Below are 19,474 nucleotides of genomic sequence, written 5' to 3' on the forward strand. Positions count from 1 at the left end.
GTCCTTTAAGGGACAACCTTTCCATGGGCAGTATCCTACCATGCCCTAGGTGACGTTTGTGACATCACCCGCGGTGGTTACGCTGAAGATAACGATGAGGGCATGTGGGATGCCAGTTCATTATTAAAAACAGTAATCAAACCCTATCTATGACATCATGGCGACGTCAGCCGACGCGTGCGAGGCACGAGCTCGTACTTGGAGGGCAAGCATGGGGATCTCTATAAATACCCAATGATGGCAACCCTAAGAGATACATTCCCTCACACACTCAAAACCCTAGGGTTTTGCCTTTCCTCTCCACTCTCTTATTCTCTCGTTGGAGGGCCTTGCTGGAGCACCTCCGGCCAGGTCTTTTAGTTGACCTGTGCCAGCTAGCTAGGTTGAAGAGCTAGAAAACCACCCACCTGAACAAAACCACTCGAGAGGAGCCACACTCCATGATCAGCAGCCCTACAACCTTCTCTGCAGTATAGACTGCAAAGCATTCAACCGATCTGCAGTAAAAGGGGGCACCCTATTTTTAGCCAACTTCATAATATAGCTAGCCTTCCCAAGCTCGTTGGTCATCCGCAAGTCTTCAAATAACCTACAGATGATATCCACCTTCGGAAACCAATTCCTACTCATGTTGTCTTTACACATTGTATATGCCAAATCAAAGCCCCCTCCTTTACACAGATAATGGATCATAGTCTGACAAATTTATGTCCCTCATTATGTAAAGAAGAATAAACCCTTTTGGCCATTTCCATATAACCAGCTTGGCAAAAGCCTTTGATCACCAAATTGTAAAGTTACCAGATCGGGAGGTATCCTAATATGCCACATCATACCCATCAAACTGTTAGCGTCCCATGCTCTTCTTTCTTCCACCAAAAACTGAATCCTAACATTGAAGGTTGCAAGGTTGTGAGAACAACCCTTAAGCAACATAAGATTCCACAACCCATTGCCAATCTCCGGTTGATTATTCTTATAGAATGCGGATAAAATTGTCGTGTAAGTATAAACATCAGGTCTTATTCCTAATTTTTCCATCTCTACCATGACTAAATTAAATAACCTTTCTCCAAGAAACCCATCTCACCACCCCCTAGGGTTTTTCCTCTCTCTCTCTCTCTCTCTCTCTCACACACACACACACACACACACACACACACACAATCCAACACAGCTATCGATGGGCTTCATCATCTTCGCCGCCGCCTCTCAATCACATTGATTGCGTTGACTTCATGACCTATTAAGTTCTTCCTCAACCCTCCCCCTGTCAATTCTTTTTTCTTTCTTTTGATCCCCTGGAACTAGCAATTCAATTCCAAAGAAAAAGCTGTTTTATCTAATTTCACCAGGGTATCGAAGTTTTGGCTATGATACTATTGGTAATGTAGATTTGACAGAAGTTTTTGAGAGGGCATAAATTCGAGAGATCAGTACCAAAACATGCTAGCTTTGGGCCTAATTCGCAAATTTGGAACCGCAACCCACGCCATAATTGGTGCTGCCAATGCACTCCCCACTCCCTCTGCGACACCGTCCGAAAACAAACTGCCATAGGAGGTTTAGAGGAGCCTGTACTTGTTAAGCTTAAGGCCGAGAGAGACCCGTCAAGCTATTCCATCTATCCAAGGCCATCTATCTATATCCTATAGGAATGTGTTTAGGCCTGCTAATGCTCCAAACCTTCATCCCTAATTTTCTAGAATTTTGATTTTTTTTAATTTGTTTAAATTGGGAGGAAGAAAGAAAGGGAGAGAGAGAGAGGGGACGTGGGAGGGGAAAGTGGAGAGAGAAAACGTGGGGAGAGGGAGAGATTTTAGGAGAATGAGAAAAAATAATTCAATGCTCCAGTGACATTTTTATGTGGTGGCCCAACTTATCTCTGCACCACACATTTGAGTGGTTCTCATTACAAAGTGTCGAGCCAACACAAATTATTTTTTGTCTCATGCATCGAATGTGCACAACGCTAAATGATAAAAAGATAGTTTAATATTTTTTTTCCGGTTCTATGTTCGCTGAAAGCTAGCTTTGGTCTCACTTTATGCACCGAATGACATGTGTGGTGGAAAATAAATTTGGCATATAAATTTGATTTTCTTTTAATTTGTTTAAATTGGGAGGGAGAAAGAGAGGGAGAGGGAGAGAGAGGGGGGGGAGTGGGAGGGGAAGGTAGAGAGAGAGAGAGAGAGAGAGAGAGAGAGAGAGAGAGAGAGAGAGATTTTAGGAGAATTGAAGAAAAATAATCCAATGCTCCTGTGATATTTTTATGTGGTCGCTCAACTTATCACTCCACCACACATTTGTGTGCGTGTGGTCACTACAAAGTGTCGAGCCCGCACAATTTTTTTTTTGTCCCGTGTATCGAACTGACACAACGCTAGATGATAAAAAATATAGTTTAATATTTTTTCCGGTCCCCGATGCAAGCAAATTTATATTGGTCTCTCTTTATGCACCGAAATACTTTTTAAAAACCAAATAACCCCACGTCCATAAAATAAAGGGTAAATTCTAGACACACCCCCTATACTTTGGTCGTTTTTCAACTACACCCTCCTATACTTCATTTTTAATCACTCGCACCCCTTGTACTTAAGACTGGTTTGGAACTGTTAGTATTTCCGTCCAAAGTAACGAAAAGACTGAAATACCCATTCGTATTCCCCTTTCTTATTTCCCTTTTTTCATTTGCGTATTATCCTCTCTCTCTTTCTCTCTCTCTCTCTCTCTCTCTCTCTCTCTCTACAAAGCTCTGAGCTCTTTGGTTGTGCAATGGTGGAGAGAAAAATCATAAGATCGTGAATCATTTACTTCAAAGAACAGAATCATCTAGGGGTTTTGTTCGTAAGGTACGTTGATAGCCCCAAAATCGTCTAGGGTTTTTGTTCATTTCTGGTCCTTTGATAGCCCAAAAATTATCTGGGATTTTGTTCATTTGTGTATGTTGATAGGCCCAAATGGTCTAGGGTTTTCTGTTATGCTTTTTTTGAGTCACATAATGCTTTGAAAACCAAAAACTTTTCATGATTTGGGGATTTTTTAAAGTTGTAGCCTTTTTCTTTTTCTGCTACAGTTATCGATTTTAGGGTTTTTGTCCTAACTTTCCACTGATTTTTTGTTCTTTAATGGTTGTGGTCCCATACCTGAATACCCAACTGCTTGTTGGCCTTTTTCTGCTACAGTTATCGAATTTAGGGTTTTTGTCGTAACTTTCCATTGGTTTTTTGTTCTTTAATAGTTGTGGTCCCATACTTGAATACATGTATGTTGTTGTTTAATGGTTTTTTGTCAACTACATTGTTCTTTAATGCTTGCATGTGGTCCCTTATGTTTGTAAAGTTGGGTTTTTTAATCGTAAATGCAGGATGACTACATATGTTACCCTTCAATTGCATCATGGGGGGTATTTCAAGCATACCCCATTGGCCACTATGTATCTAGGTGGGACAATGGAAATGATAGACGAAATTGACCTTGATTTGATTTGTTACTTTGACTTGAAGAAAGTAATTATGTCATATGGTTATCCCACCACAAGTACTATGTATTACCTGATTCCTGGTGTTGGTTTGACAAAGGGACTTAGGGTTCTAAATTCTGACATAGAGGTTAGAGAAATGTTGGATGTTTACAAAGGTCTTCCAGTCATTTGCTTGTATTGTGAAAAAGGTCCTGAACCCTTGTAAATTATTTACCCTGATGAAGTGGATGTTCCCCACGTGGAAACAAATGTTGTGCACTTAGGTGATGAAAGTCCTAAGGCCAATGAGGGCAATCATGAGATGGTGGTGGATATACCAATGGATGAAGGAATTGGTGATGATGAAAATGAGGAAGATGACCCTAATTATGTAGGAGATGAGGAGGATGAAGATGAAGATGATGAGGATGAGGATGAGGATGAGGATGAGGATGGCTCAGATGTTAGTTCTACCCCTAGCTGGATGTTTGAGAATCTGGAAGGGCCTGGTGATGATGACATTTTTGCTTCAAAGGAACAACAAAATCAAGCAAATGATGATAAAGAGCAACCAGAAATAGAAGATTGGTACTCAGATTGGGGGAATTCTAATGAGTTACATACTATGTATGGATCAGATGAAGATGAAGAAGAGAGAATGAAATTGTGGGCATGCGTGCCCTTCGGAATTTCCGGATTCCGAGACGCGAGGGGCCCAGGTCGAGGGAGCGCGAGCGGGGAAGCAAGCGCTCGCAAAATACAGAGTCGCCACTCGGGTTTTGAAGGTCCGACACCCAAGGAACCGTATTTCGAAGCACTTGCCGCGCTGTTTGATTTGAAAAAGTTAAGGAACCAGTCCGTCATAACCATATCTGGGTTCGGGAGCCAGGTTACGAGAGGGGAAGGGTTTTATGGCACCCCTCTCGCCCAATCCGGAGATCGGTCTCTACTTAGGCATTTGCAAAAATGTTTGTTTGCGATTCTGTTTGATTAATCAATTTTTAGCCAATTAGGGCGGGAAAACAGTTAATCGGGGATTAAAACTGTAACAATTCGCAGGATGTGATAAGATATGGCATGGATTAGTGAGATGACACATAATAAATGGAATAAAGTTCAAAACATCGATTATACATCAAGACAGTGCTGTGTATGATTTTGGCACGAACAAACAGCCAGCCTGCATGCATGAGTTCATCTGCATGCAAGCAAACCGTCACGCGACACAACCATACACTCGCGCGAGTGTTGATGCTCTACCAATGTTTTGAATTTTACCCCCTTCTGGGCTCTGGAAGGACCAGTGCTCACCCAGGTGCAAACCAAGCAGTTTATAAGTACTTGAAAGTAAACAATATTACAACAGGCAGATGGAAATATTGTGAAAACACGACCCTTAAACAGTGGGGGTATCTAAACAGAGGCCAAGGCCAAGCTGCTCATGCAAGGGCAGTCCCTGGAAAACCCAGAACCATCGCGCGACAGAGTGATACAGGCGCGCGATTGTTCAGACTGGACTTCCAGGAATTGCTTTGCATACTCAGGGCTCTGAGACATATTCAAGAGCATCCCAAGAGCATTCCAAACCAAGAGGAATTATAAACTAAGCTAAACAATGATTTTTAACATGCAAACTTGCAAAGTAGGGAGCTAAAGCTCCTTAAAAGACTTTAAAAAGACTATGAACACAACAATGAACTTAAAGACCAGGATCCCTTCCCCACGTGGTCCAATCTCACGCAGACAGAAGTGTCGCGCGAGTGTATGGGACCATCGCGGAGGGTGTTCCAGGTAACGGCTCTTGAAACCTTACCAGCTTTAGGGCCAGAACTGGTATCGATTACCAGCCTTGACCCTGCCAGCCCCCCTCAGGGGTTCGAACAGTGAGCAGAAAGATATTATACCTTTGCTTGAGTGACTTGGAGATGGCTTGAATGGGGTGGTGGTGCTTAGAGGGTGATAGTGTAGGAGTGAGTGTGGTATGGGATATTTGTGCTTGAGCTTTGCTTCTTCTTTCTTAGAGAGAATTTGGTAACCCTTTGCAATGAAGCATGGGGGGGGGGGGGGGGGGGGGGGGGGGTATTTATTGAAGAAAGGGTTGGTTGGTGGCTAGCCAAGGTCTTGTAACCAGCCAACAATGCTGGTTACAATTGCTTGGTGGAGAAGTGGGGTGGCAAAGGTGATGGGAGAATGGGGGGTGAGGTGGTGCAAGGGGAGCCCCCCAGAATGCTGTTCAGCCGAGAAAAATGGGGTCACATAGGCCTGTAGCCCCCTGACCACCACGCAATCTGGGTGAAAATGACAGGTGTTGACCATCGCGCGATGAAGTGAGATCATCGCGCGAAGGTCCAGCCAACCCCGCGAGGGTCAATGGTCAAAGCTTTGACTTTGACCACCACCTGGCAAATGGACCATCGCGCGAGGATCCTAGTGTGTCGCGCGACTATCAAACCCAAGGTCCAGGTTCTGATTCAAGGGTTTTAGGGCTAAGGATGGGTTCCTCACATGCCAAACTCAAGCCATTCCAAGTTCTCGAGACTGTTTTCGACCTGATTCATCATCGGGGAATCAAGAAACCGAAGAAGAAAGTAAAACGATTGGGAAGTCAGATTGGGGTGTCTACAGTAGTCCCTCTTTGACGGCACGCGGAGCACCATTGGCTGGTACGGGTAACGTCAAAGATTTCTAGACACCCATCCAATCCACCCAAAAGCCGATTTAAACGAAAAGTGCTAGCAAGTATATACAAATACCGTGCACCAACGGATCGGTGAGCAGATTGATTGCTGATCCGAATTTGGACGGATAGATCACCGCTGATTGATAATTGGACGGATAGATCATCGCTGATTGAAATCGGACGGATAGATCGTCGTTGATTTGATAATCGGACGGATGGATCATCGCTGATTGATATTGGACGGATGGATCGTCGCTGATTGATATTGGACGGATGGATCGTCGCTGATTGAAATTGGACGGATGGATCGTCGCTGATTGATAACGGGACGGATGGATCGTCGCTGATTTGATAATTGGACGAATGGATCGTCGCTGATTGAAATTGGACGGATGGATCGTCGCTGATTTGATAATTGGACGGATGGATCGTCGCTGATTGCAATTGGACGGATGGATCGTCGCTGATTGATAACGGGACGGATGGATCGTCGCTGATTTGATAATTGGACGGATGGATCGTCGCTGATTGAAATTGGACGGATGGATCGTCGCTGATTGATAACGGGACGGATGGATCGTCGCTGATTTGATAATTGGACGGATGGATCGTCGCTAATTGAAATTGGACGGATGGATCGTCGCAAAGGGATCCAATCGCAAAGCCCGAGTAAGACTCTTGGACTTCGTTGAAGCAATACACGCGAATGGGCCTGAATCCTGGGCTGAACCTGGCGATCGGCCCAGTAGTACAATCGCGCGATGAACCCACACCGTCGCGCGATGGTTCTTTGTCAGGGCCTCGGTCTGAAACTAGTCCAGGTCCGGCCCGCACCCATTTTCTTCTCTTTTCTTCACGGGGACGTTACAGAAACCGACGCTTAGTGGTTTCAAAACTTCAAAACTCTCAACTCCTCTCAAACTCTCCAAATTCCAACTCAAACCCTTTGATTTCTTCGCGAAAATCGAAAGGAATCCACGTACAAACACCCACCCATGGCGGAACACGGCAATGGTGGTGGTGGTGGAGAGGCAGTTGATCGTCGAGAGGACGAACCTATGGAGGTCGGTACAAGAGATCAAGCGCAGTTAGAAGAGGCCACGGGTACTGGCACAACGGTCACAGGCGGCGGCGATGGCGTTCAGGGCCGCGAGCAGGAGATGGGTGGCGACGGTGATCGTCGCGCGATGCAGTCAGACCGTCGCGCGACAGTGGAGGTCGGGGCCGTAACTGCTGGGGTCGTGCAACTGGACCCGAGCAAGGCCGTGAGTGGCTCGGTAGTAGTTGGTGGCAGTTCCGAAGGCGTAGGCAGTGGAAGCGCCGAGGATGGCGGTGCCGGGCCAAGCGAGACTCCGTTGAGGGATCCGGCGAAGGGTAAGCGTGTAGCGACCGAGGAGGAGGGTGCCACGGGGGTTCCTGAAGAGGAGGTACTGTTTCGGCCAGGAGCCACGTCATCGGGCCACAGACCAATCACGAGACAGGACATTGCTGAGTTCCTGAGCGAGGAGAGGCTAGCCCGGCTCCTCGAGGAGGATCCCATGATTGGGGCCGCTGTTTTGGAGGCTCGAGAGGAGCAAGAGCGGGAGATAGCCGCCTCAGAGGTCGCAGAGAGGGTCGAAAGGGCGAGAGCCGCTGAGGAGGAGGTTTTGAGGGATGCGGAGACCGAGGAGTGGGCTGGAGCGAGGGGACAGGGGCCCAGAGTGACAGCAGTGTCAGAGGCAGAGGGTTTGACTCGTGCTCCATTTTCGGCAGAGGGGTACAGGCCACCAGTTCCACATTTGTTCGTACCATCGGGTCTTGCGGCATACAGGCCACGGCAAGCGGAGTATGACCCCGAGCTTGTTCTACGAGACCCCGATACCCACATTTCGAGCAGCTGGGCTGAGGTAAATTTCTGAAATTCCTTCATTTCCTTTCGTGATTGCAAATTCAATACAATGCATGTGCTTAAGTGGCGAGGAACGTAGTGTAATCCTTTGAAGTAGATCCAAATAGTAACACTATAGTTCACGTTGAATGCCATGCATGAGACATAATAACTTGAACCAACCATCTACTGCCAAGTTGTATTGATTGCCTAGAACTTGAGAATGAAAGCCTCACATGCTGATATATCCCCTGTTGCTTGTTTTCGTGTCTAATGTAGGAGAGAGCGAGACAGAGGGACATCCGGGGTTTCGGGGGCGCCTGTAGCTCCTTGGCGTTGTACCAAGGTTTGCCGGAGAGGGTGAGGCAGTTGGTGGACATGGCAGGTTTTGGGGAGTTCATACAGACCCTGACTCGGGCCAGGAATGACCACGCGGTCTTGGTTGCGCTTGCAGAGAGGTAGAGGGATACCACCAACACCTTCCACCTGCCGCTCGGGGAGATGACAGTGACGCCCACGGACTTTGCAGCGATCATTGGTTTGAGGGTTGGAGGCGACCCCATCCCGTTCGACTCGGGCATTCAGGAGGACGAGGCGGCCCTGGAGTGGTTCTTGGGAGAGGTGCCCAAGGTTGAGGAGGGGATGGCGAGATATGGCCAGTTCACGAGGTACCTTGCAAAGGAGGTGGCGACGGAGCAAGAGGCGGAGCAGATGGCCCGGGCGTACTTGCTGTATCTTTTTGGTGCTACCCTGTATCCGAACAGGCGTAGCAAGGTCCACCTATCGTACTTACCCGCACTGAGGGATCTGAGGATGGCCTCGCACTTTGATTGGGGAGGGGCTGCGCTTGGCGCAGCTTATGGCTTTATGGGGGACTCGTCAAGGACTGAGATGAGCACTGCTGGCTACTGGCGGATTTGGGAGGTATGATCATAATAGAGTAAAGTACATTTCCATTATATACTTATCTGTTTGAATACACGAACTGCTCAAAAATATTCCTGCATTGTACTAATGATTTGAACTTTGATAACTGTGCAGCTCTGGGCCTACGAGGTTTTGAACATGTGCCGTCCAGTGACGAAGAGCTTGGACTTGGGAATCCTCCCACGTGCTCATATCTGGAGCAAGAAGAACATGGGAGAGAAAAGTGGGAGAGGGGACCTGAACGGCTTCAGGATATACCTAGACGAGCTCCGACCCTCACAGGTATGACATGACCTTATCAAATAGAAATATGCTTCCCTTTTATTGCTTTAATGCTGTCGCTGACCGACGTTTGCATTGCTTGCTCGTGCAGGTAGAGTGGGATCCCTGGAGGGTGGCAGAGTCAGAGCCTGAGTACTTGGCCAGGAGCAGGGCCGTGACGGCGAGCAGAGTGTTGCTGGAGTCGGCTTTTGGTTGGCAGTGGTACTTGGGCGACCGAGTGACACGCCAATCACTTGGCCATGCAGGGTTCCAGGTGCCCGGGCCGCTTCCACCACGAGCCTCACACACAAGGGAGTACACGTTGGCCGAGCTAGAGGCCTTCACGCGGCCTGACCCCGACTTGACACGCTACCTGCATCCCGGCATGGACTATGCAGTCTACCAGATGGAGCGTTTGGCGGGGCCACTGAGAGTACAAAAGTTCAGGGAAGTCCGGAGTCAGGCCCGTGGAGCTGCTGAGGAGAGGAGAGCCGTCGCTGCGGGGCAGAGCAGTGGTGAAAGTCGTGCGAGGCGGGGTTCGAGTGGACCTGTGAGAGGTGGGCCGCCAGAGTTGACATGGCATATAGCTGTGGTGGATTCTCAGGGCAATCCGGCCGAGCTACACATTGTTCCTGCGAGAGTCGAGCCAGCGCCCGTCATCGTGCCGGTAAGACATTGTAGCTTTCATTATTGTACTTCCGTAAAAGCTTGAAACATTGCTCCATTGCTCATATTCAAATTATTCTTGCAGGTGCCTAATGAGTGGGCGAACGAGGCCGTTCGGCATATGCTTGCACTGGAGAACATGATAAGGCGGGCGGCAAGTGGCATGCCTTTGGACTTGCGCTATCCATCACCGGCAGCTCAGAGATCTCAGGTATATCCTTCAGAGAAACGATACATTCTTGCATTCGATACTTGACACATGCATGCTTTGCTCAATTCAGAGTATACTATAATTGCTATCAATTTTGAAATTGATTGTACCTGCTTGCAAACATATAATGCATAGAATGTATACTAAATGTGCAAAATTTTACAATGCAGACACAGGGACGGGCGGCTCCTAGGAGGAAGAGCGCGAGAGAGCCTCCACAGAAGAAGCTAGCAAGCAGGACTCCTGCTCCTCCACCTACTACTAGACCACAGACACGGGGCGTATAGCCACCCGTCGCGAGTGAGGAGGAGGCCCGAGAGGCCGTGGCACGCGCAGAGGAGAGGTATCAACTGAAGATGCGCCAAAGGCCCTCGCAAGACGAGCCGGTCCGCAAGAAGCGGCTGATCCTGCCCGAGGATTCTGAGGAGGAAGAGGAAGAGGAGGGAGAAGAAGAAGAAGAAGACGAGGAGGCACCTGACAGCAGTGGTTCTGACGACTCAGCGGACGACCCTGGTTTCAGACAGGATCTGAGAGAGAGAGATGACGACGACGGAGATGGTGATTGGTTCGGAGAGGAGTGAGGGCTACTAAGAAGCCTCATTTCTCTTTCCACATCTTTGATTTTTTTTGCTTCTGGGCCTGCGCGCCCACGTAGATAGATGGAAGGCCGGAGTGCCTTAGTTGATACTTGATACATGTTTTTGGGGCCTGTGTGCCTTTTTGACTTGATGGGCGAGTGTGCCCGAGCTGACATGATGACTTTTGACTGGCCGAAGCGCCGCATGCACAGTAGTCTTCTTTACTTTGACATGGATAGATATGGATTAGCTATAAAATTTGCATTTTCAGTTCATTTTACTCTTGCAATGATCTTAGAATAAATAAACGCTCGCCACTAATACCATGCTTGCATTGCTAATGTACCGAGACTGTTCACAAACGCACACATACGTACAGACAGAACTAATCTCAGAGAAAAACGAAAATGTACCCCAGGATACGGTCAGGATACGAGAATACGAGGGAATGGAATATTGAACATTTAAAAGCCAAAACCCAAAATACCCGAACTCGGATAAAAGGGACACTTTCGTGAGGTCATGTATATACAAAATGACCTACGAGAGCCGACGGATTCGAGAAACACCTCCCGAAACGCGAAATTGCTCAAAAACCTTACAAAGGACACAAAAGGGACACGAGATGGGAAAACATGACTCCATTATGTCCCGGACTGAAACCGACACCTCCGTACGGTCACATTAGGTCATTATGACCCGTACGGCCTGAGAGAAAAGGACACGACCCTCGGGATCGAGTTTCGACCTCCCGAAATGCTCATTTGGCCTTGAAATGAGCCACCGAGGGTTCAAAAACCTCGTTAAACGCAATATCTCGAATCCGATGCTTGGATATGGTTGCATAAGCTCATAGTGACTTGCCGGAACCATAAAAGTTGCAAAAGTACCCTTGGAATAGGAAGCGACCAAAATTGGACAGTAAGTGGTGGAATCTGTCAAAATGCAAGTTGAACCGTCGCGCGAGGGAGTGAGTATGTCGCGCGATGGAGTGGATGTTTCTCACTCGCGCGATGGAATGAGACCATCGCGCGATGGTTGGGCCGTGCCACGCCACCTTTATATTGACCATCTCAGATTTTTTGGACGACCAAGCCTCGTCATCAACCTTTAACTGCTCAGAGTACTTCAGAGGGGGGGGCAGTGCAGGGACGCCTTCACTTTGGAGAAGAGAATGCCACATGGCATGGATGTTTGTACTAGGAGAGGACGACACTCTATGCATTCTGCCTATAAAGAGGCCAATATTCTGCAAATGAAAGGCATTCCTCCCACAGTTTGAGAGTCCCACGAGAAAGCAGAATGGCGAATAATCTTCCGGCCTTAATTAGCCCATGGCTCACGGCCTTTGTTGCTGGAGATTGGCTGTCATTCCGGTTTCACGGGCTGGCCGCATTCCGTTTCCTTCGCAACGTGAGGGTCCGTCCCGAGTTTCTGAGGGCAGCCCTACAATTCTGGGACCCAGAGGTTCACGTGTTCAGGTTTGGGGTTAACGAGCTGTGCCCGACCGTGGAGGAATTCCAAGCATACCTCCAAGGAGTCGCCTCGAGCGTGATTGTCGTGCCGCCTTATAGGAAAAGCATGCCGAAGCTCTTACAGTCAAGTCTTGATATTACTAGAGGAGCGGCCGAAAGTTTGCTAACTGGAGAGCAAATCAACATCATGCGCCTAATGGAGTGGTATGGGCCAGAAGGGGACGTAGAGAATATAGCCGTGCAGGCTCGACGTCGATTTGCCCTGGTAATCGGCGTGCTGGCTGCCTATTTGCTGGTATCTCCAAATGGGCAAGTCAACCCCATGCTGGTGAGCGTTGCCGCTCAAATGGGTGCCCGAAGAAACGTGATACCACTGGTTCTGGCAAAGACACTCATAGGTTTGGATTTGGTTTCTTTCGGCCAAACAGACGTGTTCGGCGGTAGTCCACTACCACTGCAGGTTAGCTTAGTTCTCACTCAGCTCGCCTTTTTTCGGCTTTCGCACGTTCTGTTTTTACCTCATCTCTCAGCTAAGGCTACATCAAAGCTTCTTACTTGTCTTTTCTCTCAAGCTTTATGTAACTTCTCACTTGTTTTTCCACTCATGCAGCTCTGGCTATCTGACAAGTTGGGATTGCTTACTGCACCAGAAGCAAATTGGCCTCATTTGCCCGGCCGAATGCATCAGCGGGGTATGATCTATCCGGAAATGTCCGTGCATCAATGGTGCGCATTCATGAGAGAAATGCTGCCGAACGAGATCACATGGCGGCATGAGGCCTTAAACATTCCAGACATGGCCCTGAGTTCTGCAGGTTTCGAGAGAGTAGTGATAGCTGGGCTGACCGCTTTCACGTTCTACATCCCCGGACGCATTCTTCGTCAGCTAGGTATGAGCCAAGGACTCCACCGAGCTGGGACTGAAGATTTCCAAGTCCCTGCTTTCACTGCCCGGAATCTGAGAGGATATGAGCACAACTGGGGCTTGCGACAACTCGGAGGAGCTGACCCAGACTTCAGTACGGAACTTACGCACCGATATCAAACATGGCTAAGAAGGGAAATCACAAGCAGGCAAAACAACAATTGACTTCTAACGAACCCTGATGATCTAGAATTAACCGTGAGCCTATTAAGGCCTCGAGCACTTTATTCTGTTTTTCATGCTTTACTCTTTTTAAGGCATGCTCAGCCTATGTAATAGAAGTTATAATTTGGATAAAAAAATGAAAGTTCGAGAGTTTTTCCCTTTTGACCCAAGTGTTGAACCGCCGTGTCACCCAAGTATCAAGTCAACTTCTGGTAACGGGAAACCGTGGATCAAGTTGATGGATTGTGACCGAATCTCACAGAGAGATTGTCTACGTATCCCTTTCCAAGGAATCAGGTCAGCACGTAGTTCAGGCTAAGGTTTACTCGAGTATTTTAGCTCTCCTTTTACGCTCTAAATTTTGCCTAGTGCTGCCACTTCGGGTTTTCAGCCTAGCGAGCTTTGATTGATGCCTATTTATTTTTGCCTAAACCGCCTTCTCAGGTTTTCGGTCTAGCAGGCTTGCTCTAATTTTTGCTTGGAACCGCCCACCCTTGTGGTTTTCGGCCCAACGAGCTTCTCTCAGGGATAATATTGTTTGAGTTGATCCAGGTTAATCAGAGAGCTGAATTCGTTGCCGTCGAGATCGATGAGCTAAGCCGCTCCCCCAGAAAGGATGGTCTTGATGATGTAAGGTCCGGAACGCTTGGGTCGAAACTTGCCACGGGGGTCAAAGACTGACGCCCGAATCTCTTTTGTGACCATGTCTCCTTCGACTAAGTCTCTAGACTTCACCTTTTTGTTGAATGCCCGGGCAATTCTTCGCTGATACCCCTGAACATGATATAAAGCCCGGAGCCTCCTCTCATTAAAAAGCATGAGTTCAACAAATCTCCCACTAAGCCATTCAGATTCCGAGAGTTTCGATTCCACCATGATTCTGAAAGATGGCACCTCAAGCTCTATAGGGAGAACTGCTTCCATCCCGTAGACCACGGAATAGGGGGTTGCCCCCGTTGATGTTCGAATCGACGTTCGATAACCCCAAAGAGCTAAAGGCAGTTGCTCGTGCCAGTCCCTGGCGAACTCCGCAGACTTCTTGATGATTGTCTCGACATTTTTGTTGGCCGCTTCAACCGCACCATTTGTTTAGGGATGATAGACCGTTGAGTGATGGACTTGGATCTTGAATTCTTCGAAGAGCTCCAGGACCCTGCCTTTGAAATGACTCCCATTGTCTGATACGAACGCTTGCGGAACCCCGTATCGGTAGATGATGTTTTTCCTGATGAAGTGAGCGACTTGAACCGCCGTTAGGGTTTTATAAGATTTGGCCTCCACCCATTTGGTAAAATAATCTATGGCCACGAGGATAAACCTATGACCATTTGATGTGGATGGTCTGACCATGCCGATGACATCGATACCCCATACAGAGAAAGGCCAAGGCGAAGCCATGCCAAACAGGTTAGAGGGTGGAACATGCATTAGATTAGCATGAATTTGGCATCTGTGACATCGCCGTACATAATCCACACACTGAGATTCCATAGTAGACCAGAAATAGCCTTGGCGCAAGATTTTCCTAGCCAGCATGACGCCGCTCATGTGAGGGCCACAGACCCCCTCGTGGATCTCCTCCATGATTCTGACGGCCTCGGTCCCGTTGACACAGAGCTTGTGCATTCCGCAATGAGACCTCCTATATAACTTTCCCCCACAAATGATGTACTGGGCGGCTATCCTCCGCAATGCAGTTTGATCCTTCTTAGAGGCCTCAGCCGGATACGTGCCATTCTCGACGAAGTTCCATATGTCATGGTACCAGGGTAGGCCATCATCGACATCATCGATGGCGTTGACATATTGATAAGCGGGGCGCTCCCGTTGTTCAATTAAGACTGGGCGGAGTTTGACTCCGAAGGGTAGTTCGACCATGGAAGCCAAGGTTGCGGGGGCATCGGCAAATCGGTTCTTCAAACGGGTGATGTGGGTGAAAGTCACTTTGTTAAAACGAGGAATTAGCCCCTCCAAATCCTGATGATAAGGTTTCAACCCCTCTTCACGCACCTTCCAGTCCCCATTGGCTTGAGATACAACGAGATTGGAGTCCCCGGTGACTTCGAGTCGTTCAACGCCGAGCGTGAGTGCAGCCTCCATACCCACGATACAGGCCATATTCAGCTTGGTTGTTTGTAACATCGAAGTTAAGTTTGAATGCAAGCGGAATATGAGAACCATCGGGGGCGACTAGCAAGACCTCGATCCCAAATCCTTTCTGGTTGGCCGCCCCATCGAAGTACAGAGTCCAGACGTCCTCGACAACTGTTAGCACTTCTTCATCTGGGAACACAAAATCTGCATCTTCCGGTCCATCCACAGGGTGATCAGCCAAAACTTCAGCAATTGCTCGTCCCTTCACCGACTTCCTCGTGACGTATTCGAGATCGAATTCTGCCAAGAGGAGCAACCAACGTGCTAACTTACCAGTGAGGGCTGGTTTCTCAAACAGATACTTGAGTGGATCCATTCGAGAAATCAACTTCACTGGGTAAGCCAGCATGTAGTGTCTCAACTTCTTAGAGGCCCAAACCAAAGCCCAACACGTTTTTTCCAAGGCGGTGTAGCGTTCTTCGGACCCAACCATTTTCTTACTTAAGTAGTAAACGGCCTTCTCCACTCCCTGGTCACCCTCTTGAGCTAGCAAGCATCCCATGGATGTAGAACTCACAGATAAGTATAGGATCAAGGGCTTTCCGGGCACCGGTGGCATCAAGACAGGCGGGTTTTGCAGATAGCTCTGAATGGACATGAAAGCCGCCTGACATCTGTCCGACCATACGAACGGGGTGTCCTTCTTGAGTAGACGAAACATTGGCTCGCAAGTTAAGGTTAACTTGGCGATGAATCTGCTGATGAACTGAACCTTCCCCAAAAAGCTTCGCACTCCCTTTTCAGTCTTCGGTGGTTTCATTTCAAGCACCGCTTTGATCTTTGATGGATCGACCTCAATTCCACGCAAAGTGATCATGAAACCGAGCATCTTGCCTGCCGTGACCCCAAAGGTGCATTTCTGTGGATTGAGGCGCATGCGGAACTTTCGGAGCCTCTCGAAAAACTTCCTCAATACAGGAACATGCCCTTCCCGAGTTTTTGACTTAGCAATCATGTCGTCCACGTAGACCTCAACTTCTTTGTGCATCATGTCGTGCAGAATGGTCGTAGCGGCTCTCTGGTAGGTAGGACCAGCATTTTTCAAACCAAACGGCATGACCAAGTAACAATAAGTCCCCCATTCGGTGATGAAAGTCGTTTTCTCACGGTCTTCTGGTGCCATAAGAATCTGGTTATATCCGGAGAATCCATCCATGAATGAAAGCAGGGCATGGCCCGCCGTATTGTCAACCAGTACATCGATATGTGGCAGGGGAAAATCGTCCTTGGGGCTTGCCTTGTTCAAATCCCTGAAATCCACGCACACTCGAATTTGCCCATTCTTTTTAGGAACCGGAACAATGTTGGCAACCCATGTGGGGTATTGAGAAACCATGAGAAAACCGGCGTCGATCTGCTTAGTGACCTCTTCCTTGATCCTCTGCACCCAATCCGGCCTCATCCGCCTCAATTTCTGCTTCACAGGTTTGGCATTTGGTAGTAAGGGGATTCGATGCTCCACTATTTCTGGGTCGATGCCGGGCATGTCTTGATGAGACCACGCAAATATGTCACTGAATTTTGAGAGCAGCTCTTTGAAATCATGATGTTCCTCTGGAGATAAAGTGGAGCCCACCTGAACCATTCGGGGATCATTCTCATCTTTCAAGTTTATTAAGACTATTTCTTCTTTTAACGGCTGAGCATGCCTTTCATCTTCCCTTTCGATGAGGGCACGGATTTCCTTGGGGATGTCCCCATCGAAATCTATCCCTTCATCGTCGGGGTCGACACAGTTTATATAAAGATCATTCAAGTAGTCAGAAGAGGATTCCTTCATTTCATAAGACCCTGCAGGGCCGCCAAGTACAAGGGAATCAAACTCGAAGTAAAAGCCATGACGTGGAGGGCCAAGAGGCACAAACTCCGACTCAGAGCTAGACTTAGACTCAGACGACTCAACAGACTCAGTGTCAGACTCCGATGCATCATCAATGCAAGTAAGGCGTGGTTTGAAAATGCAATTTTTAAGGCTACCCTTTGCTTCTGTGATGAGGGAGATGGGATCCTTGAGGTCGTCGGAACCAAGCATGAACACCTCGGCCTCTTCAGCTTCCTTGGCCAAACCCACTTGGGAGAACTCATAAAATAGCTGATCCAAGCTCCCTTGATCAAAAGACATCAGCCAATCAGTCTTCAGCTTAGGCTGGTTAAGCTTCCTTTTGAACTCCGCCCTTGCTGGCTCTTCATCACTAGAGGACCAAGTGTCATCAGCGAAAACCTCGAACCCTGGCAGCAATTCCCCAGTGACTGAATCGATAAAAGGCTCAGACTGCCCAGTGTAGACGTCATTCCCCACTTCGCGCACAAAGTAGCTATCGGGCTCACCATAAAGAGATCGAGGTTTTCCTGTGCATTTCCTTCTTTTGGCATCCTTGGTAGAGGAGGAGTACCCTAGACCAAAGCGGCCCTCGCAGGAAGGAAAGGCAGGGAACTCCGGGATCCCTTGTTGGTGAATCCCAAGGCCAAGACCAGGTAGATAGGACATCCTCCTCATGATGTCTAAAGCAGCAGAGCTTATGATGAAGTCCCCATCCACGTTGATAGCCAAAACCGACCCAGAAGTGTCGAAAGAGAAACCCCCGAGATCAACATCTTCATCGCCGTGCGCAATCCCCAAAACAGGCGTGCCATTTTCCTTAAGTGGGCGAATGCCCGAGTCCCCGCAGATAGTCAAAGTTCCAGTAGGGAGTCCCAACATAACCTTTTGGTGAAGAGTAGACGGTACAGCCATGATGTCAGATCGGTGAAGCCATGGCCTTCCTAGCAGGAGATTAAAGGTGGCCGGGATATCAACCACATGAAACTCGACGTCCATCTCAAAACCTTCAGCATCAAGTTTAAGCACAAGCGTGCCCTCGACCACGCGACGAGTGCTGTCGTATGCCTTAACAGCCAGATTGGAAGGTGCAAAGTCCTTCTTGGCTAGCCCCAAACGGTAAGCCACTCTCAACGGGCAAACATTGATTGCCGATCCGTTGTCGATCAGAACAGTTGGAATCCAGAGTCCCTTACACTTAACAGTGATGTGCAAGGGGCGATTATGATCAACCCCTTCGATCGGTAGATCCTTGTCAGTGAAGACCACGGTGTGTTTAGAAGTAGGCGGGAGAATTATAGATATCATTGCTTCAGGCGTGACATCCGGTTGAATCTCAAGGCGAGAGAGAGTGTGGCAGAACTTCTGACGATGCTCGCGGGAGGAACAGATTAGTCCCCAGAGTGATATAGCGGCAGGGATTCGCTCCAACTGCCTCTGAATCATGTCATCATTTAGGGAGCTAGGAGTTACCTCAAACGGTGCAGATCTTGAGAATGCAGAAGGTTCATTCCTTTTGTTAGAAGAGTTGGATGAGCTCCCGGCCTGCAGATTGGAAGGCTGAAAAATTCGTCCACTCCTCGTAACGTTGAGAACGTTCTCTAGAGAGGGTATCATTTGAAGGTCTTGACTGTCATTCCAAAGATCAGCAGGGACTTCCCCCAATTTGCATTTTCCTTTGTCAGAAGGCGGTGGGGCTATAGGTGCTTCCATGCCTAGATCGAGGTCTTGAGCCAAATCGTTGAATAGCAACGATTCCCAGAAATCTGGATCCTTAACAGTTACAGCCTCCTCAACAGGTTCCGTGTTAGCAATGAATGGGACGTCCCAGAGTCCCCCATCGGCAAGAGAGCGGTTGACAGTCCAGACCTCGGACCCAACTTGGATATTAACCACATCATCAACGTCCCAGAGGTCAGCCGACGGAACAAGGTCTGTAACCATAATGCTATGATCTTCCTCGATCGGATAAGGCGATGCGGGGCGTGAGAGTTCCTCGCTAATGATGTAGAATGTAGGGTCGTACTCAGTGTTAGTTACAGAGCCAACCAGCCTGTCAAGAGTAGAAGGGAGAAAGCATTCCCCCAAGACGCGAGTTTCCCCCTGAACGAGTTCCTCTTCTATGAATTGAATCTCATGATTGGGTAGAGCGTACCCTTGGAGAGGATTGAGGTCAAACTCCAATGGAAACTGCCACGCGGGCTCGAGATCCCAATAGTACTCCTCCTCAGGCAGAACGGGTTCAGGCTGTTGAAATAGCATGCCCAAAGAGAATCCATC

General features: G+C 48.3%; 1 pseudogene; it reads right to left on the reverse strand.

Annotated features, from left to right (window-relative positions):
* Positions 1–453: 453 nt before the first annotated feature.
* On the reverse strand, positions 454–2,661 carry LOC131299642 (pentatricopeptide repeat-containing protein At1g80150, mitochondrial-like; annotated as a pseudogene).
* Positions 2,662–19,474: the final 16,813 nt, after the last annotated feature.

The sequence above is a fragment of the Rhododendron vialii genome, chromosome 9a (genome assembly GCF_030253575.1).
Source record: "Rhododendron vialii isolate Sample 1 chromosome 9a, ASM3025357v1".
Taxonomy (NCBI): domain Eukaryota; kingdom Viridiplantae; phylum Streptophyta; class Magnoliopsida; order Ericales; family Ericaceae; genus Rhododendron; species Rhododendron vialii.